Here is a 22,005-nt window from a genome sequence, read left to right as displayed (position 1 = left end):
TCAGTCATGTGCAACTCTTTGCGACCCCATGGACTGGAGCTGCAGCCCACCAGGCTCCTCTGTCCATGGGATTTTCCAGGCAATAGTACTGGAGTGGATTGCCGTTTCCTTCTCCAGCGGATCGTCCCGACCCAGGGATCGAACCCAGGTCTCCTGCATTGTAGACAGACGCTTTACCGTCAGCCACAAGGGAAGTCCTTTCATAGATACTGCAAATATCTCTAATTTGCCTCTCACTCTCCTAACTGTGTCTCTTGATGAGCGTAAGCTCTTCATTTTAATACAGCCCAATTTTATCGTCTTTCCTACGGGTGTCTCTTTTGGGTCCTGTGCTAGAATTCCTTTCCTAGCCAAAGTCATGAGTACATTACCCTATAGTATCTTCTGGACATTTTATTATTCTGTCTTTCAACTTAGATCTTGGATTCACTTGGAATGGATTTTGGCGTATGTTGTAAATTTAGGGTCAAGTGTCTATATTGATATGTAATTGTCTCAGGACTGTTTAATAAACAAGGGGATGGGATTTTTAATCATTGATAGAGTGTCTGTGTAAACACTCTTTATCATTAGTCTATTTCATCTGCGCTGCAGCAAGGCCATGCTCCCTCAATCACTCTAGCAGAGCAACAATAAGTCTTAGGATCTGGTGGACCGAGTCCGCTTTTCTCATTCTTCTTCAAGAGAACCTCGGCTATTCCTGGCCCTGTGTGTTTCCATATAAGTTTTAGGATCAGCTTATCAATTTCCGTGAAAACCCTCTTGAGATTTCGACTGAGATTTTACTGACAGTTTGAGATTGACTCCTTTTTAAAAAAGCGGAGCCCTCCATTTCATAAACATGGCATATCCTTCCATTTGCTTACACCTTCTTTAATTTCTCTCAATAATGGCAAATGGTTTTCAAGATAGGTCCTCATAACTTCTGTTAGATTCCTAGATATCTGATTATTTTTATTCTGATGTAAATTCATTGTGTATCTCTTTATTGATAATAAGTAGAAATAGAATCTATTTTTTCATATTTATCTTGTATCCCGCCAACTTGGTAAATTCACTTTTTAGATCCAATAATTTACCTGAAATTCCTTTTGAATCTTCTATATACACAGTTATAGTGTCCAATAATTGCAGTTTTATTTATTCCTTTCAACCCTAATGTCTTCATTTCTCTTTTGTGCCTTATTGTATTAGCTAGGCTCCGTCATGCAATGATGAACAGAAGCAGTGAAAACTGACTTATGTCTTTTTTCTTAAAGTTTTAAAATTTTACCCATTATGCATGATGTTTCCTACTTTTTAATTTGACACAGTATTTTTTGTAGGTATTCTTCTTAGAGTAAGAAAATTTTCTCCCTGTTTCTTCATTAGTTTGCTGAGTCTTTTAAAAAATGATGACTAAATGTTGGATTACATCACACATATTCCTGTATTCATAGACACGATCATATGACTTTCTATTCTGTTATATATTGAGTTACACTGACTGCTTTTCCAAGTCATTCCCTCACCCTTACAGGTCTGCAGGTAATCAGCTCGCCCATAACGCAGTAGCTTACTGCTGGACTCACTTTTCTAGTACTTTGTTTAGGATTTTTGAATCTATATTCATAAGTAAAACTGGCCCAGAATTTTTCTTATTTATGTCAAGTTTTACTATCAATATTCTGCTGACCTCTTAAGACAAGTTGGGAGTACTCCTTCTTTTCTTTTACCTGGAAGAGTTTGTGGAAAATATGTGTTATTTCTTCCTTAACGATTTAATGAATTTAACAGAAAAACCATCTGGGTCTGAAGCTGTCCTTGTGGTAAGGTTCTTAATTGCATATTCATATGAGTAGAGTGAGAGCTACTCACTGTTATTTTTCTTATGTCAGTTTTGATAAGTGATATTTTTAGAAAGTTTGTCCATTTCTTCCAAAATTTTCATTTCATCATTTGCCACGGAGTTATTCATCATATTCTGAACTTATCTTTTAAAGGTAGTGATGTTCCTTGCTTCGTTCCTCATATTAACTATCTGTGCTTTTTCTTCCTTGATTAATCTCACCAGAATCTATTGCTTTTATTAGTCCTTTCGGTCTGCTGATGCTATATATGGAATGTTTGTTTTCTATCTCATTCTGTCTTCTCTTATTTGTATTATTTCCTTATTCCTACCTTTTTAAAAAGCTTTATTGCTTTTCTTAGCTAATTTCTTGAAACTAATGCTTAGGTTATTGATTTGTAAACCTCTTTTGTTCTAATGTATATACTTGAGACGTAAATATCCCTCTAGTCATGACTATAACTGTATTCCATGTTTGGCATCTCATAGTTCACTGTCTTTCATTTGTAAATACTATTTAATTTTCCTTGCCATTTCTTCTTTGACCCGTGATTGCTTAATTTATGAACATACAGGGATATTTCAGTTATCTTTTTGACTGTTGAATTCTAGTTTAATGTCACTGACATCTGAAAACACGCTCTGTATGGTTTCAATCCTTTGAAATTTGCTGAGTTGCATAATGACTCCGCCTATGAGCAATGTCGACAAATATCTTCTGCGTCTTGAAAGAAATGAGTATTGTATGTTTATCAAGTGCACTGTTTTATAATTAGATCAGGTCTGTTAATTAACTTTGTTCAAACTGTCTATAATCCTAACTGAGTTTTACTGTCTGCTCACTGTAGCAGTTACTAGGAGAGAGATGTTAAAATTTCTAACTATATCAATATCTACTTCTTGTGTAACTGTGTGTATGTGATTGTGTGTGTGTGTGTGTATTTTAAAGATGCACATAGACTTAGAAATACTTCATTTTCCTGGCAAATTGAATCTTTTCCATCATGAAACATCTTTCTTCATCTCTGACAACACTTCTTACCTGTTAGAGAGTCTAATTTATCTGACATTAATTTAGCTATAGAATCTTTCTTTTGGCTAGTGTTTGCATAGCCTATCTTTTTACATCCTCTTATATTTGACCCTTCTATATATTTTAAAATAATGAATGTAACTTTAGAGCAGTATGTAGGTTTTTAAAAAATTAAATCTAATAATCTTTGACATTTAATTATTTACTCAGCTTACATTTAATAAAATTGCCGATATATGTGGGGCTAAATCTACTAGTTTTTATTCGTCTTAATCTAGTCTAGGATCCTTTTCCCCCATTTTCCACCTTCTGTTGAACTGAGTGATTTTTATTATCCTGTTTTCCCCTCTTCTTAGCTTATTATTTATATATTCCTTCCTCATTCTTTTAAAGATTATCCAGAGTTAAAAAACATGACCCCTTATTAACGGCTAATATTTAGTTTTTATCACTTCCTTTACAATATAAGGGCTTTAGAACAATTTAATTTCATTAATTTGTCCAGACTTGAGTTCTACTTTGATCATATGTATTTATTCTCTATATATTTTAAATTCCACAAGACAAAATTACTGTTGCTTTGTATGGTTAGCATTTATTCACACTTAACTGATTATTATCTCTGCCATTCTTCATTTCTTCCTTCATTTCTGAGCTTTGATCTGGGATAATTTTCCTTCTGTCCAAAGGATGCTTTTTAGTATTTCCTTCAGGACAGATGTGCTCATAATAATTTTCTTAAATATTTTTAGCTTTTTATTCATTTCTGAAGAACCTTTTAGGGAGATACAAAATGTAAGGTTGACAGTTGTTTTCTTTCAGCAACTTGAATCATCCATTCCCTTTTGACTTCTGCTATTTTGATGTTATTGTTGCTCCTTTGAAGACAAGAGATACCCACTCCTCCAACACTGACTGCTTTTCAGCTTTTCTCCCTGGTTTCATTTTCAGAAGCTGTGCTGAGTTGTTCTGGGTGACGTTTCTTAATACTGGCCCTGCTTGGTGCCCCAGGGCTTCTTGATCCTGCAGCTCTGTGTTATTCACTGGTTCTGGATGATTCTCAGTCACTTTCCCAATTATTTCTCCTTTTCCATGTTCTGTCTCCCCACCTACTGAAACTCCAGTTATTTGTATATAAGGCCTTTCTCCTCCATTCCACAAGTCTTTCAAATTCCTTCCCAGCATGTTGCCTCTCTGTGCGTCCTCTGGGTATTTTCTTCTGCCTTATATTCTAGTTCACTAACTCTCTCTTCAACTACATTGATTCTGTTGAATCCATCCGTTTCTCAACAGCTTTATTAACGTATCATCTTCTGACCATAAAAGCACACCTGCTATAAATGTATATTCAATGATTTCAGTGCATTCGCTCAGTTGTGCAACCAAAGCCATCACTATAGGCCAGCCTTCCAGTGTTTCCATCACCCTCAAAGCTCGTCTATTTAACTTCAGTGACTGTACTTTTCATGTCTAGGTTCTTATTTATAATTTTCAGGTCTCTGGCAAATTTTTAAATCTTATCTTTTAATTCTTTGAATGTATTAATCATAGTTACTTTAGAGTCTATATCTGATTAATTCACTATCTGGATCCCTTGTAGGTACATCTCATTTGCCAGATTTTTTTCTTGGTTTTTTATTATGTCTTATTTTCTCATATACCCAGTTATTTTTCATTGGTTGACAGATATAGTACATGAAAAACTCTAGTGAACATGAGGCTCTGGAAGATGTATCTTCCTCCAGAGAGGATTTTTGCTTTTGCTTCTGGCAGGCTTCTAAGCTAGTGACACTAATCTGAAAATATTTTATTTTTGGCTTCAGTCCCTGTGAGAGTTTTTCTATTTCTGGTTCATCTTGATTCAGGACTCCAAATGAAAGCTGGGGTTGTTTACTAGGGTTTCTGCTCCTTGGCAGGACTTGAGGACAATTACCATGTCCCCAGCCCCATGAGTCTGCTGGAAGCTCTAAGTTTTTAGTGTCTCAACAACTACTTTTGGAATTGATCATTGCCTTAAAGAAAATGCAAAAGCTGGGCTCACCTCTTAGAGGGGACTTTCCTTCCCCCAAATCTTAGCTCTGCAATTCCTCATGGCCTTGATGGTTCTCCAATACCTCTAAAACTGATTTTTTTTTTTTAAATTTTTAAGCAGCTTTTCTCAGCAGAAGAGTTGGTCTAAACAAACTTGATCTACTATTGCTAGACATACTGACTACCATTATAAATAAGGTGATCATAATTTATCATATAAATAACCAGGATGTTTTTTAAAATGAAAGGATGCAGCATTAGTGCCTGCATTAGGGTAGCAGGCACAAACCAAAACCACCACAAACAAATCAAAATATACGGGTACCCCAATAATAACACATGGAGTATTCTGCTTAAAAGATACAAACCAATTTAAAATTCACATTGGCCATATCAAGAATGTGGAGGTCTTGTCCCTTCCCTTTGTTTTGACAGAATATTTGATATTAAGGATACAAATGAGCCCTTGCTCAATGTGGGATGATACGATTCAGGAGCTCATTGTATCAATAGAAGGAGTTAACTATTCCTCCCAGCCTGCTCATTCATGGGCTCTATAAATTAATGCCTTTGGCTGAGACTTGGTACCTCCAAAAATGTAGTATTGGAAATCTTGCAAAGAACAGAGAAATTTTTCTAAAAAGATAAGAGGAGTCTTAGAGCTGAGAAGAAAATGAACATAATTTCCAAACAAAGAGCTGAGCACCGCACCACCACCCCCGCCTCTGCAATTCCGCACTCTGCTCTCATGGGCCAGAAACTCTGCGCCCTATTCCATGAAGGAGACGTGAAGAAGTGAAGAGCTAGCTCTGCCCTGGCTGTGAAAGATCGAGATTATCCACCGAGTCATCTTCTAAAGTGAACTCCTCTGGGCTGGAAAGCTTTCTCTCTAACCAGTGCCAGAGCTAAGCCCCGGAGCTGCTCAACCGAATTAAAACATGGTCAATACCTAATTACAGACACACCACATGGTGTATTTTGCAGCCTGACCCTTCCTGGAATTTTGATGATGCTATTCAGATTACACTTCCTTTTCTTCATCTGCATATTTTAGACGACTTGATTCAAAACAGTGTTTTGTATATAAACACCCCAGCATTTTTCCAAAACACGGGCTTTATCAAGTATATAAAGTAGTTTGCCACATGGATTGTGTTTGCATCCGAGCAGGTGGATAATAGATTAGAGTTACTAAGATGTCCGTGTATTTTCCCATCCACAGTACACTGCAGTAAAGAAAGAAAACTACTCGATGAAAAGAAATCATCCTTCCAACAATTTAACTCGGGTCCATATGTCATTCTCATCTACTAAAACCAATAGCAACAAAAAATAAAAGCAAAGCATTGAAAACATTGAGCCTAACAACAAAGTAATGAGTTAAACTCAAGGAGAGAGTAATGCTGAGGCCAATAACCCAGCTGAGACGATCTGTGGCTCTGAAAAATATTCAAGCGCCAAGTTCCTCTGCTTGCTATTAAATACTAGTCTGGAGAAAGGCTGGCCTCCCTATGCAAGATCCAAGACCAAAGGAAAAAGGAGGGCAAGGTCTCTACTTAAGGGCTTGAGACAGCCCCAAGCCCTTTTCTCTCCCACATCATACAAATAGTTAGAACCTCACCATCACTGTATCAATCACAAAGTCAACAACAAAGGACTTTCTGCACTCAAAGCAGTCTGTCTGCACCAACCCCTTCTAGGGCAGAGTCTTATCTGTATTGTTCATCTTCCAACGCCCTGCCTCTCCACAATATCCAGCACTCCCTAGACCTCAAGAAGTATTTCCAGAATGACTGGATGAATTCTCATCACAACCCAGAAAAAGCCGAAAAGGCTGAGCTCAACACTGCAGGACAGACAACTGAGGCAGATTAAACTGATGCCCCCGTGGAAATGCCACTGTTGCTCACTATGCCCCCTCCAAACTCCATGGCTTTTTATTTTTCTCCAAATTTTTATTTTGACCTATTTCAAATCTAAGAAGACAAGCTGAAGGAATCACATAATGAATAGACCGCAGACCACAGTGCTGCATCCATAGAGACGCCAAAACAAGACACTTTCCTTTCACTCAGAGGTTTAATTTTTTTTTTAATAGAGCATATAGGGTGTTCAAAATTGAGTGGCAGGAGACAGTTTCCAAAGCTGTGCACAAAGTTCACACCTTCAAGAAACTCCTTGTACAGTGGGGGACTTAAACTATACAAACATGACGTAATTCAGGATAATTAGACCCAAACCTGGTGGCACCGACTGTAAGTGAAGGAGGAGCAGTGAGGAATCAGGTTGGCCTGAAGTTTCAGAGAAGAAACACGTAACAGACAGACTGGTTACTCATCAATACTAAACCCGTTTCTTCTTTGTCCTAGACACACATCCAGACTACTTTGCTCAACAACCCCTCTTTGTAGACAGACGTGGCGATCTCACCAAGTATTAGCTAACAGAACGGCAAGGGACGTGGACTGTGCCGCATCGAGGCCTGGCTGGTGAAAACACGTCGCCCGTGAGCCTCACATTCTTTCCTTTTTGGCCAGTGTGGTCCCAAGAAGCACAATGACCTTGGGAGCCACAGACTGCTCCCGGCAGAGCCGCAGGAAGGAGAGCGCCTCACTCCCTACCCACCACCTGAAGGGGAGCCCCCCTTTCACAGGACGCCCATTCTGGATACGCGAGGAGCCGACAGCCGTTGTTTTGATACACCGCACTATGCCGGGTTCACTGGAGCGAGTTGCGTTAGCTCAGGCTTCCCAGGTGACTCCGCGGTGAAGAATCTGCCCGCGGTGCAGGAGATGCAAGGCTGAACCCTGCGTGGGGAAGATCCCCTGGAGGAGAGCACGGCAACCCACTCCAGTCTTCTTTCCCGGATAAACGCACGGACAGAGGAGGCTGGCGGGCTACAGTCCACGGGGTCACAGAGAGTCAGACACGACTTAGTGACCGAATGCACACTCAAGTGTTCCCTCAACGAATACAAGTTATGGCCTAATCACCCTAGAATACGTATTGCTGCTCCTGCTGCTGCTAAGTCGCTTCAGTCGTGTCCAACTCTGTGCGACCCCATAGACGGCAGCCCCCCAGGCTCCCCTGTCCCTGGGATTCTCCAGGCAAGAACACTGCAGTGGGTTGCCATTTCCTTCTCCAATCCATGGAAATCAAAAGTGAAAGTGAAGTCGCTCAGTGGTGTCCGACTCTTCAAGACCCCATGGACTGCAGCCCACCAGGCTCCTCCGCCCATGGGATTTTCCAGGCAGGAGTCCTGGAGTGGGGTGCCGTTGCCTTCTCCGTGTTAGGAGATAATATTTTGAAAATAATTATGTGCTTTTCCTCCACTGTTTTTTGCACATAGGATTTTCACCCTGGTAGCCCAGATGCATTCATGTTTCACAGACTATTCAGATTATTAAAAAAGGAATACAAAGAGAAAGGATAGAAGTTCCTTTTCTGGCAGTATGGAAAGCAAATGAAAGCAACCAAAAATGCTGGACAAAATATTTATTGAAAAATACTTTGAAATGTATTTATAATCTGACAGGAAAATGAGGCACACTCACAGCATAAAACTTTTATCAATTTTCCCATTAAAGGCTTTAACAAACTGGGAGAACTAGAGCTTCTATTTTTATAAGTCAGCAAGGCATAGGGAACAGCAAATCACTTGCTGGCTCTGACAAAGTCAGAGCCCACCAACGACAGGGCTCCAGAAGGCTACCAGAATTGCCTGTCTCAAAAAATAGCACTGAGTAGAGGGGAGAAAGTTCTACTAAAAATTTGTAACCACAGACAATCCTCACATGGACTTTGGGTATGAACTGTCTGTGTGGTTGGTCCCCAAACCTCCATCTGAGAATTTTTAAGTCCTTGCTTTACAAATTGGTGATAATCCCAGGCACTAAGGAGAAACAAATGCAAAATCTAGTGAAACTCACCTTCAGTTCACACCTCAAATAATTCCCACTAGTAAAGTCTGAAAAAATAATAATAGTAAGGATCAGTTCAGTTCAGTCACTCAGTTGTGTCCAACTCTTTGTGACCCCATGCATCACAGCACGCCAGGCCTCCCTGTCCATCACCAACTCCCAGAATTCACTCAAACTCATGTCCATCAAGTCAGTGATGCCATCCAGCCATCAATTCCTCGATCGTCCCCTTCTCCTCCTGCCCCCTATCCCTCCCAGCATCAGGGTCTTATCCAGTGAGTCAACTCTTCACATCAAGTGGCCAAAGAACTGGGGTTTCAGCTTCAGCATCAGTCCTTCCAATGAACACCCAGGACTGATCTCCTTCAGAATGGACTGGTTGGATCTCCTTGCAGTCCAAGGGATTTATCAAGAGTCTTCTCCAACACCACAGTTTAAAAGCATCAATTCTTTGGTGCTCAGCTTTCTTCACAGTTCAACTCTCACATCCATACATGACCCCAGGAAAAACCATAGTCTTGACTAGATGGACCTTTGTTGGCAAAGTAACGTCTCTGCTTTTCAATATGCTATCTAGGTCATTACTTTCCTTCCAAGGAGTAAGCATCTTTTAATTTCATGGCTGCAATCACCATCTGCAATGATTTTGGAGCCCCCCCCCCCAAAAAAAAAATAAAGTCTGACACTGTTTCCACTGTTTCCCCATCTATTTCCCATGAAGTGATGGGGCCAGATGCCATGATCTCAGTTTTCTGAATGTTGAGCTTCAAGCCAACCTCTTCACTCTCCTCTTTCACTTTCATCAAGAGGCTTTTTAGTTCCTCTTCACTTTCTGCCATAAGGGTGGTGTCATCTGCATATCTGAGGTTACTGATATTTCTCCTGGCAATCTTGATTCCATCTTGTGCATCTTCCAGCCCAGCACTTCTCATGATGTACTCTGCACAGAAGTTAAATGAGCAGGGTGACAATATATAGCCTTGACGTATTCCTTTTCCTATTTGGAACCAGTCTGTTGTTCCATGTCCAGTTCTAACTGTTGCTTCCTGACCTGCATATAGGTTTCTCAAGAGGCAGGTCAAGTGGTCTGGTATTCCCATCTCTTTCAGGATTTTCCACAGTTTATTGTGATCCACACAGTCAAGGCTTTGGCATAGTCAATAAAGCAGAAATAGATGTTTTTCTGGAACTCTCTTGTTTTTTTGATGATCCAGTGGATGTTGGCAATTTGATCTCTGGTTCCTCTGCCTTTTCTAAGAGGAACATATGGAAGTTCACGGTTCACATATTGCTGAAGCCTGGCTTGGTGAATTTTGAGCATTACTTTACTAGCATGTAAGATGAGTGCAATTGTGCAGTAGTTTGAGCATTCTTTGGCATTGTCTTTCTTTGGGATTGGAATGAAAACTGACCTTAAGGGTACACTTAAGTGTACCCTTAAATGAACTTACCTACAAAACAGAAACAGAACCATATTCAATATTCTATAATAAACCATAATGGAAAAAAACATAAAATAAAAGAATGTGTGTGTGTGTGTATATGTGTGTGTGTGTGAAGCACTTTGCTGCACACAAGATTGTAAATCAAATCTACTTCAATTAAAAAATCAAATTAAAAAAATAAAGTCACAGTAAAATAAAACAAAGTAAAATAAACATCACAAATAAGACACATGCATAAGGAAAAAGCATCATGAACAGCTAATAGAAATGACATAGTACCATTGAACCTACAGACGTCAAATTTTAAAATGATCATAATATTGTACATCAACTCCATTTCAGTTTCTCAAAAGTTTAAAAATTATCAGACACACAATGTAAAATTAAAAATATAGCAGAAGGAAACAAGTATATAAACTGTGAGCAAGATTAGCCAGATTAGATACAGAAAATGGAAAAGACTGAAAAAACTGTCAACTGTAGCACATAAAAACATAGACACAGAAAATGTGAAAAGAGAGTCAAAACACAGAGAAGACAATAGAAGTCTAACATATGCCTCATCTAACGTTCAAAAATAGGAAAAAAAAGTACACAACAGGGACAGCACTCTGAGAATCTTCTAGAACTGATGAAAGACATCAATTCACAAAACAAACAAAAAATCCTAACCAAAACAACCAGAATTTTACAAAATAATTTTATTTTACTCATTTATTGTTGGCCATGTTGAGTCTTGTCTCTAGTTGTGGAGCCCAGGCTTCTCATTGCGGTGGCCTCTTTTTGTGGCCGAGCATGGGCTCAGAGGTTACAGGTTTCTGCAGCTGGGGTCACAGGGTCAATCACTCAAGTGCACAAATTCAGTGACCCCATGGTATGTGGGACCTTCCTGGCTCAGGCATCGAGCCTGTGTCTCTTGCATTGGCAGGTGGATTCTGTACCACTGAGCCACAGGGAAGCTCTAAGCAGAATTTTATACCTAACAAAAATATATTTTATACCTAGCAAAACTATACTTTAAGGGGGAAAAAAAAGGGAAATAATTAGAATTTTCCAACAAACAATAGGCAAAACAGGTCTCCTTCAACTGATTCTCACTTAATGAAATCTATGAAGAGATGTGATGGCAGGGAAAGGAGGGCACACATTGGGGAAGAATTATAAGCACAGAAAGCAGTAAATATGTGGGTAGATCTGAACAAACATTTATACTTAAAAATGATAACGTCTAACCTACAAGGCTGAAATAAAAACACAGAACTAAAACACTGGGCGAAAAATGGGACCCAAGCTAGCAGGGGAGGGAGTTGAGGGGTGGTAATGACTGGAATTAAATGATCTAAAGTCCCTGCATTGTTTAGGAGGAGAGGAAAGATACTGATTCCCTTCAACCTCTTAATAGCATGCATGCTGAAATTTCTAGAAAACCACTAAAAGAATGATAATAGAGTGTAAAACTTCCAAACTACTATAGCATAATATATGAAAAAAGGGGAAAAGTCAACTCAATGGAAGATAAGAAATGAAAGGAAAAGAAAGGTGAAGAGTTAGGACAAATTGAAAGAATGAAATAACATGAAGGAATACATTGAAATCCATCTGAAACTGCAACAAATACAAATGGATTACATATTTCCTTTAAAAGATATTACAGAGTTTACAAGAAGACCCAGCATTATGTCATTTATAAAAGATGCATCTAAACTACAGGATACAGGGCTTCCCTGGTGGCTGAGAGGTATGGAATCTGCCCGCCAGTGCAGGAGACGCGGGTTTGATCCCTAGTTCACGAAGATCCCACATGCCTCAGGGTGGCTAAGCCCTTGTACCACAACCACTGAGCCTGTGCTTAGAGTCTGGGAACCACACCTGCTGAGCCCACGCAACGCAGCTACTGACGTTTCACCCTGTAAAGCCCCACAGCAAGAGAGGCCACCACAATGAGAGGCCCACACATGGCACCCAGAGAGCAGCCCCCGCCCGCTGCAACTGGAGAAAAGCCCCCCAGCAACCAAGGGCCAGCACAGCCAAAAATAAACACACAAATGAAATTATTTAAAAACAAAATATAGGATGTAGAGAATTTGAGAAAACAAAGAACTGAAGCCTAAAATAGGAAAAAGTAACAACGAAGAAGCTGACTGTATCCCACTGTCGTCTAGAACCGTCAGCACAGATGCCAGACAAAATACACTTTAACACAAAAAGTGCTGTGAGAATTAAAGTGTACTATTATTATTACTTCGTAATAATAATAAAATTCAAATCTCCAAGAAGGCGCAAGAATTCTAAATATGCGCATACCAGATAGTGTAACTTCAAAATATATCAAGAAAAAAATATAATCTATCATCTTGTAAGAGACTGTCAACATACTTCTCTCAGTTTAAAAAAAAAGTAGATCAAACTAGGATAGTGGTCATCTTGCAAAAGGTGGTGGCTCAGGGCCATGAGGGGCCTTCTTGGGTGAAGCTCACATTCTATTTTTTTAATATAGGTGCTGGTTACATAGGTGTGCTCACTTAACAAACCATTTGTCTACAAATGTAACCACAGACAAATACACAGACATCATATGTTTACACATATGTACACAGACATCTATACTGTATATCATACATGTTACAAATGGTGTGCATTTGTGTGCACACGTGCATAATATTTCCATTTATGTGAAAGCACGCACAACTAAACCACATGCAGTTGCACAATAAAAAAGTGTGTGGCAACATTATAAAGAAAAACAAGGACACAAACCAGAAACAATACACCTCACATCTACTGACACCCGAGCAGAAAGAATGTTGCCTTTCTTAGCTGCAAGGGAGTCTTAGAAACGTGGTAGTTAACAGACATATGCAGGAAGCTAGTAGACTCTGCCACAGGCAGAAATTCCACAGCCTTGAAAGTCAGGGATGGGGTTTTCACCCTTTACAGGAGTCTGGAGGACCCAGCTCAGAGAACTGGCCCGAAGGCAGTGGGAGATGCTGCCTTCACCCACGGGGGACAGCAAAGTGCCTAATCTTTCTGCCTGGATGGTGGAAGGATGGGATGGTGGAGGGGAAGTGAAAGAAGAGCCCACCGCTTCCTGAGTCCAGTTAATGACGGCAAAGAGAAAGCTTGTTGCTTGCCCTGACTTCTCCCTGGGGGATTCCGCCTCTTGATAGAGCAGGTGCCTCTCAGGAGAGGGACGTCCTTGTGCCCACAGCCCTCCAGCATCTGAAGCCTGAGATAGAGGGTGGAGAAGGAGCCTAACTCCCCTCTTTCGAGCAGTTTAGGGACAGAGGTCTTCGCAGGACAGAAGAAAGAAGGAGTCAGGAGGGACAGGACCCCCAGGTTTCCAGCCGTATTCTCAGTGTGCGGCACCAAAACTTGAGAGGAGGTGACCACGAGGTGGATTTCAAAGACAGCAGCGAGCAGCCCTGGCGACAGACGAGGCACAGGGCCCACGAAGCAAGCAGCCGTCCTGGGCTCCGCTGCGCAGGGCAGCCCGGGATGGCGGCAGGGTTCAGGGCGGGGGCAAGGCACCACTCCCCACTGGCGGCCCACCTGCCCCCCCTTCCTGGGGCCGCCTCCCAGATAAACTACCCACCCTGGAATCCTCCTGGCAGGGACAACTTCGAAACTAAAACAACAGGCATTTATACCTGCAGAGAAGAACTCAGGGAGGGTGTCACTTCCGCCTGTCAAGATCAGTTTAGAACACAAACTTCACAAGGGCCACACTGGGGGATACTTCCAGTTTAAGAAGCCAGTCAGTTAGGCAACAGATGGCGGACTCTGCCAGCGACCGCATCCCCTTTACACCCCTACTGCAGGGCACAGTCCCCTGCGCACAGCAGTCACTCAGTAACTGTTCACGGAATGAATGGGTGTACAACTCGTTTCCCCAGACTGGTGTATATATATCTTAAGCGTGTCCCTAGATCAATTCTTAAAAATGATTTCACATGTGAAATCTGTGGCAGCCTGCATGTGACATATGAATTAGTTACTGACCATTCACCTGAAATCTTCAAGAGAATTAGAAAGTGCCAGGCACCTGCATCGTTACTGAAAATGCCCACATCGGTTCCATTTCGAGTTCCAACCGGTCACATACATCCCAGGCCTCGTGGGATGTCCAGTGAAGATTTAACTTGTCTTTTTTTCCCCTTTGCTAGCAGAAGAGCGGAGCTCCTTGCTTAGATGAGGAAATTAGACTAACTCAGTTTTGCTTGGTCTCTATAAACACACGTGGAGTTTGTACAATTTACGGGTAAAGGTGTCTCAAGAAGGAGAGAGCCAACACCCTCTTAATCTGACAATTTAAGCCAGTTTTTTTTTTTTCTTTCATTCTGAAAGAAACAAAGGAGATATCCCCATATTGGCATGTCTGAGAGTGTTAACCAGTTTGTGTGAATTATAAAAGGTAGCGAAGGACAGGGGAACCGGGCGTGCTGCAGTCCACGGGATCACAAAGAGTCACACACAACCGAGTGGCTCAACAGTAACAAGAGAAAACGTTGTCTCAGAAATCTGTCTTTATGGATGCCACCAAGAGAAATTCTAAATGTAATATTTGGGTAATTCAAGAAAATCATATCCCTGCGGTAAGAGCCTTTTGTTTAGCAACTAGGTGAATGTGCTCAGAGATGCATGAAGGGAAATTCAAAAGATGAAGGCGGATTAAGGAAGATAACCTCTGACGAGGGAGCTAAAAAGTTCCGCCCATCAGTAATGGTCAGAAGATATGGGAATACAGAATGTCAAGAAGTAAAACCCTACTTCTTGCCAAAATCACAACAAATATTGCGCCACCGCCACCCCTGCCATTTTTCCCCAGGAGGAGACTCTGTCTCAAGCGTGGACGGAGCTCTCAAGAATCAACCCTGGACGGGACACAGAGGAGCGGCCGTGAGGAAGCCAGTGGGGTGGAAAATGCCGGCAGCTTGGAGGCAGGGGGCCTGAGGGTGAGAGCGAGTTGGCTACCAGAGGGTTTTGGCCCTGGAGACACGGTGACCCGGGCTCCCTCACCCGTAACCTGGCACCGTAATGCGTATTATCGTCATTTCTCACTAGCAGCACCGTTACCTTCATACTAGTATCAAAAGTCAACTGGCTCAGCGCCTGAAAATGAAAAGCCCTTACGATTTGAGGTGATTTTTCTGTATTATCCAACACTGCCCAACTTACCGTGAGGAGCTTACTTCTTTCCCGAGACCATTCTAAATGCTAAATCCAGTCCCGTGAAACAATATGACAGTCTTAATTTAGAACCATTATTTTAAAAGTGAAAGTGTTAACTAGTCATTAAATGGAAACTGTTTTCATTTTAAAGGCTGCAAAAACGTCAAGTTTGCCAAGTCAGAACATTTCAGAGTTTAAAGAGATATCCGAGGTTACCTAAAATGTAACCTTGTATAATACAGTAAAAATTAACTCTTCAAGTAGGATTCGCTACTGTCTGAATTTTAAGATGCTTGGGAAAGATTGAAGGCAGGAGGAGAAGGGGACGAGATGATGAGATGAGACAGAGGATGAGATGGTTGGAGGGCATCACCGACACTCAGTCGTGTCCGACTCTTTGCGACCCCGTGGACTGTAGCCCGCCAGGTTCCTCCGTCCATGGGATTCTCCAGGCAAGAATACTGGAGTGGGTTGCCATTTCCTGCTCCAGGGGATCTTCCCGACCCAGAGATTGAACCCAGGTCTCCCTCATTGCAGGCAGACGCTTTAACCTCTGAGACACCAGGGAAGCCCTCCAATGGACATGAGTTTGAGTAAATTCCAGGAGTTGGTGATGGACTGGGAGGCCTGGCGTGCTTCAGTCCATGGGGTCGCAAAGAGTCGGACACGACTGAGCAGCTGAACTGAACTGAATTTTAAGATAAAGTGCCATCTGCAAAGGTAACGAACACACATTATCTAATACCTGGAGTCCTCCATTACCAGCTTCAGCAAGGTCATGGTACCTTGGACAGCTTTGAGTTCCAAAACAAAGTCCCCAAGAACACTGGAGAATAAGCTCTTACTGGAAGAGAATCACTGGCCTGCTACTATGAACACGCCCTGGGACAGCTCTGCTGGGTCGCTATGACGGGACACGCTCCTCCTTTGAAATGCAGGTGGGAGGAGGAATAAGGCAGCTTCCCGAAGCCCAAACATGGAAACCTTTATTCAACTCAATTCAACAGACAAAAGTTAAACTCAGTCATTTTATCTGCTACCACAGCCAACTATTTTGTGCCTATATCAGGTTCATCTTTCTAAGGGAAACATCTTTAAAAAAAGAAAAAGCTTCAGCACAAATTGCTGGAAGATCTGCGGCTTCCCAGAATACCGATGACTTTGATCACCACCTCCAATCCCATGCAGGCAACGGAAGCAGTGGATCTCACAGGAGCCCGCAGACAGGAGGGGCGTCCCTGGCGGCTCAGACCTTCAAGAAGCCGCCTGCGATGCGGGAGACCCGGGTTAGACCCCTGGGTTGGGAAGACCCCCTGGAGAAGGGAATGGCTACCCACGCCGTGTTCTTGCCTGGAGAATCCCATGGACAGAGGAGCCTGGAGGGCTGCGGTCCGTGGGGTCGCAAAGAGTCGTTCAGGAGGCTATGCCTTCTACTTCTGTAAACTCCCCAGCTGCGCAGTCCGTCTGCTGGGGCCCTACGCAGCCCCGTGCTCCCACACCCAGCCCGCAGGCTCTGCTCCTCCCTCCCGTCACCACGCACATGCGTGGCACGGAGTTGTCAAAATTAGCGGAAGGGAAGGGGATCCCTCCGCCCGCCACCCCTAGAAACCTTAGTATTTATGGCTTCCGAGATGTAAAAAGGGGGACCCAACACTGCCGTTTCTGTAAATCAGAAGGGACAATCCAAGAATATTTGATGATATTCAAATATCCACGCGTTATCATTTTCCTCAACACTCCAAACACTACTGTGACTGCCAAGCAGATTACACAGCTTGGCAAACCTTCATTTCATGAATGACACTTAATATGAAATCATCTCACTGAGAAATAGAGGAACAGTGAGACAGCAGACCCTGAGGCGGCACCAGAATCAACCCGCCGTCCAGGACGATGAGGATCCACTCGTCTCAAACACCGCGACGCCGTTCCCGTAACTTCCAGGAAAGAAGGCTCTTTACAAACCTCCTCTGCCCTCCCCTCGTCACAGACGCAAGCAGGGCTCGGTCCAGCCTGGCTCCGCACAAAACGGCTTAGCAGAGCCGCTGTCTGCAGGCCTGTTCGCTCCCCTGAGCACAGGCGCCCTCTGCAATTGTCAGGGCAGAAGTTACTTCTCTCTTCAGCTTGGAAGTTCCAGGGCTCTGCAGGCAATTCCCCCGGGCCTTCCTTAGAGAAGACTTGGGGCACTTTAAAAACAGTGGTTTCCCAACAGCTCCCAGGCTCCCAGGGCACAGCCCAGGAGAAGACTGTGGGCTCCTGGCGCTGGGTTCCCACCAAAGCATTTCTCTTTTTTACTCCACTCACATAGTAGGGTCTTGCGTAAGATTCCATTTGGTGCTAAATATAAAACCAAAGTGATGTCTTCAAAAATGTGTGAAAACCATTGCAACAAGCGGTCCCCTCCCTGAGGCTCTCCTAATGCCCTCCCCAGCCGGCCCCTGCGAATGGAGGTTCACGCACTTCTTTTCCTCTAAAGAACCTCGCCCTCTTCCCTCTTTCAAACTTCGAAACATTAATTGAAACTACTAAACATATTTATTTATAATATTCAAAAATGAACCGGGAGGTTTACACAACAAATCTTTTTAAGGTGATGATTTGTTTTTCTCATATAGACTCTAGCCTGGCTTTGACTACAGCCCCGCCTCAAATTCCAACTCTCCCGTAAACCGTCAGCAACAGAGGCATATACCTGACATGTAATCTTTATGGATTTTACTGTTGCAAAAGCCAAGAGAGGAATGAAGCTGCCTCTTTCCCTTTCCCTCTCCACAAAACTGGCATTTGATTGGTATTCTGGGCTAATTATTAGAAATTTGGCATAGTCATCAAAAAATGCCAACTTCAGACAGTGTCTATATATCTGACAACTGAAAATGAACTGGAATTTTATTGAACATCTTGTTAACATGTGTTGGTCAAGTAAGTTGTACATCGCGGTATAATGATCAATTTTTCTAATCTCAAAGCCAAAAATAAATGAACAGAAACGCCAAAGATCTGAAGTAGTTTGATTGTACTCCTCAACAGTCCAGTTAAAAATGAACTGTTCTGAGCAAACTGCTTCACAGACAATGGCACACGAAGGCAGACTCTTGCAACTAACAAATCCCATTCATTTCCTTCAGTTTGTGAAAACAAGCAACTGACAAGTTTCCTGCCAATGAACATAGCTGAAGATAAGAAAGCTCCTTACAGGAAATCCTTTGCTAAAGAGAACAGTTATGCCATTAAGGCATAACTTTTTCACCAAATCTCAATCAGTTAAACATTTGACCGCATAGGATCATGAAATACTTGCTAAATCACCCCCAGTGATGCTGGATTGCTTCTAATGTCTCTATTTCCTATGACATAGATGGAGGGTAGTAAGGAACTATTACAGTATATTTAGGATTCTTTCCACCTCCTCTCCCTGCTCCCCTTCTATGCAATTAGTTGATGAAAACAAGGGAAATTTTCTGGTTGTTTTTTTTAAAAAGATCAGAGTGTTAGTTAATTGACATTAAAATTGACCATTTTCAATTAAGATTAAGCCATACAAAGCTATAAATCATCATGACTGTAAGAAGGATATTTCTAAATGAATATCAAGCACTTCAAAATTTAAAGACCACCACGGACAAGATTAGAAAAATATAAGAAATGCACTGGCTTTATATTTACAAGCTTCAGTGTTGTCCCCCAAAGTCACAATTCAGCCTCCTTGGCTAATGCCCAAGGTGAAAGGGAGAGATCCCCAAACATTTCCCCTTTCCTCCACTCACTAAAACCACCACCAAGACACTGAACGTGGTCACAACCCTGAGCCGGGGAGCCTCTCAACTATCCTGCAAATTACAGCAGTCTTCTCTACCCACAGAAAAGGAAACTTTTTCTAAGTTAACAGAATCATGATAACTGGAGTTTTGAAAGAGCTCTGAATTCTGTGTAGGAGTGTCCTTCCCCAGCTCGGTTACTGAGAGCACCCTTCCTTATCCCACCCAAAGCACCGACTCGCTGACCATCCTACACAGGGAGTCTTAGAGCAAAGCTCCAAAATGCCACAGTTCTTTGCATTCAGTCGCTACAGTTCAAGTTTGAAGTCTCTTGCAAACAGAAACTCTTCATTATACTGTCCCCACGTGACTCTTCCGCCCCAGGAAACAGCCTAGTCTACAGCTCCACAAAGAGCAGACACACGAATCAGTTTGCTCCCACAATTAAGTGATCAAATACATGCTTCTCGGCCTTCCTTGGCGCAACGCCGAGGTAACAAAATGCAAAGTACCTTGCTTTCAGCCCTTTCCCTCACATCTTTTCAATAAAGATACAGTTATGAAATCCAGGAGACTGCATTTTTGGTTGTTGTTGTAAAATGACCTTGATTTGACAGGCACGGTCTCAGGTTTCAACAGATGCTGTGGGAAAGCTTACAGAAGCCAGCACGTTCTCCAGGCATCTGTGATGACATGCAGGTTTTTTTTTTTTTTTTTTTTAAAGTGGTGGTTATGGTAGTGTATGTGTGTTGGGGGGTGGCGGGGAGGTTACTCGTTTCAGTTTCCATGACAACCATGTCTCTACTCATCGGTTATTAGATACCATCCACTTCCTGTGTCTAAATTTTTAAGCCAATCAGAAAAGTGTTTATACATTTAACAACTTCTGGGACGGTCTTTCTTTAATTGGGGTGTTTCGAGCCTCAAATGGAGTTGTCCACCGGCCTTATGTTTCTCCTGTTATATAGAACATTTCACATTCACCAATTCACATTAAGGTGAGGGATGCCCTTTTTCTTGAATCTGAAAAGCATTCTCCTCAAACCAGATGTCACAATTTCTTATGAGTGCACAATGATTTTGATTGTTGGCGCTTCATGCATGGCCTTTTTCTTTCACTGTTACAGACTAAAATTTAGAAATTTAGTGCATGATACATGCCCAAGACACTTACATTATCAAAGCAAAGACACAGTTAAGCACCCCTCCGCTGATGGTAATATTTTACTCTTCAGATCCAAAAAACGGTCAGGAAACATTATTCTGAGTTGAATAACTTTGCATTCTACAACTCCCAAGCAGAAATCACCGAGATTGTATTGTAAAGCGATATGTCTACAAATGCAAGCTAGTAGCTGACGTCTGCAAAAAATTTGTCACCAAAATGGCCTACTTTATCTGAATAGAAGCAACAACAAAAAACTAAATACCAAGGTGTCTCAACCCAAGTGCGCCCGAGTTAAAAATCAACCTTGCAGAAATCTGGGCCCGAGAAGGCGACTCTGAAATTACAGCATGATTTTCAAAGAGGGTTTTGGGTGACTGTTTCCCTAAGTCTCCATCTAACTGACCAATCAGTGTGAGAGCAGAGTGGGCTGGAGTCATTTGTGCAGTCTTCCGAGCTCTGCGCTCTCCCCTCTCTAAGGCAGAGCAGGCGATCAATGAAAAACAGGGAACAAAAGGAATATAACAGGATGTCTTCCTTAGCGGAGGAAAATGATTCCCTTTTTCCTCAATGAGCCAGTCCCACCCAGCCCAGGACAGCTCCACATGGGAGCTCCCAGCAGACCAGACCTTGGGGCTGAAGCACATTTTACATTTGCAATCCTGTGTCCCAACTGCTGGCAAATGTGTCACCTCTAAGCACATCCTGTGACAGAGGGCTCCCCGAGCCCAACCAACTGAAACTAATAAATTAAATAAATTAATAATCCCACCACGAAAAGCTGCCGAGAAAGACCACGTTTTCCCTTTCCCAAATGTCAATCCGGCAGTATAAACAAAGCATGAAAAATAGTCTCTCCAGCCTCCCCAGCCAGGAATCATGGTTTTTCTCCGCCAAACAAGGCTTCTCCAAAAAGAGAAATATTCTTACTGCCTTCAAAGGAAACTCTCGTCTGTAGATGTCATATCAGGATAACCAGTTACAGTATTTGAAAAGAGGTTTAAACTGCCCCCACATTTGACACTCTGTTTATAATTGATAGCAAAACAGTTGCGACAGCAAGGCTGTAAACTCTGCCAGCCAAACTCCACATTTAACACGTTAGTTCCTTGAAAATAAAAGTAATGTCTTGGGGAGCCCACAAAAGTAAAGACTCAGAAAGTAATTAACAGAATGACTGCAATTATTTGATCATTTTAATAAATTATCCATTTGTCTGCGGGGTTTTTTTAATTTTTTATTTTTAAAGTGACTATCCACACATTCCTGAGAAACTTTTTTTTTTTTTAATGAACTTACTTTTGAGACAGAACTAATGAAAAATATGCAACTCGCCGTCCCCCGGATCTCTCCCATGTGAAGTGCGGGCTATAAACCCACGCGAAGCCAGCTGGGCACACGGGGACGGGCACCTTAGGAAGAGCCCCGGGCGCCCCCAAAACGCAGCCGAGCCCGAAAGGCGAGGGCGCCCCGCGACAACGCCGAAGCACAGCAGGGGCTGCGGGGGCGGGAGAGGGGGCCCCCCGTCGTTACCTGCGATCGGCCGCGCGCCCCGGGCTCCTCGCGGCCGCATCGGGGGGCCGCGGCGGCGCTGGACTCGCGGGGGCCCCGCCGCCGGGCCGCGCCGTCTCCGGGCCGAGCTGCCGCCGATCGCGG

The 22,005-nt window shown here is 42.5% G+C and overlaps 1 protein-coding gene across 3 annotated transcripts in view; it reads right to left on the bottom strand.

Annotated features, from left to right (window-relative positions):
• FOXN3 (forkhead box N3) overlaps positions 1-21,832 on the bottom strand; it is a 440,728-nt gene extending 418,896 nt beyond the window's left edge. For all 3 annotated transcript variants that reach the window (XM_040227481.1, XM_040227484.1, XM_040227485.1), the window contains exon 1: positions 21,649-21,832. The gene's annotated coding sequence lies outside the window, so the exon portion shown is untranslated. The remainder of the gene's footprint in view (positions 1-21,648) is intronic.
• Positions 21,833-22,005: the final 173 nt, after the last annotated feature.

Source organism: Oryx dammah, unplaced genomic scaffold, assembly GCF_014754425.2.
Source record: "Oryx dammah isolate SB20612 unplaced genomic scaffold, SCBI_Odam_1.1 HiC_scaffold_26, whole genome shotgun sequence".
In the NCBI taxonomy this organism is placed as follows: Eukaryota; Metazoa; Chordata; class Mammalia; order Artiodactyla; family Bovidae; genus Oryx; species Oryx dammah.
This window is presented reverse-complemented; position numbering and strand designations above follow the sequence as displayed.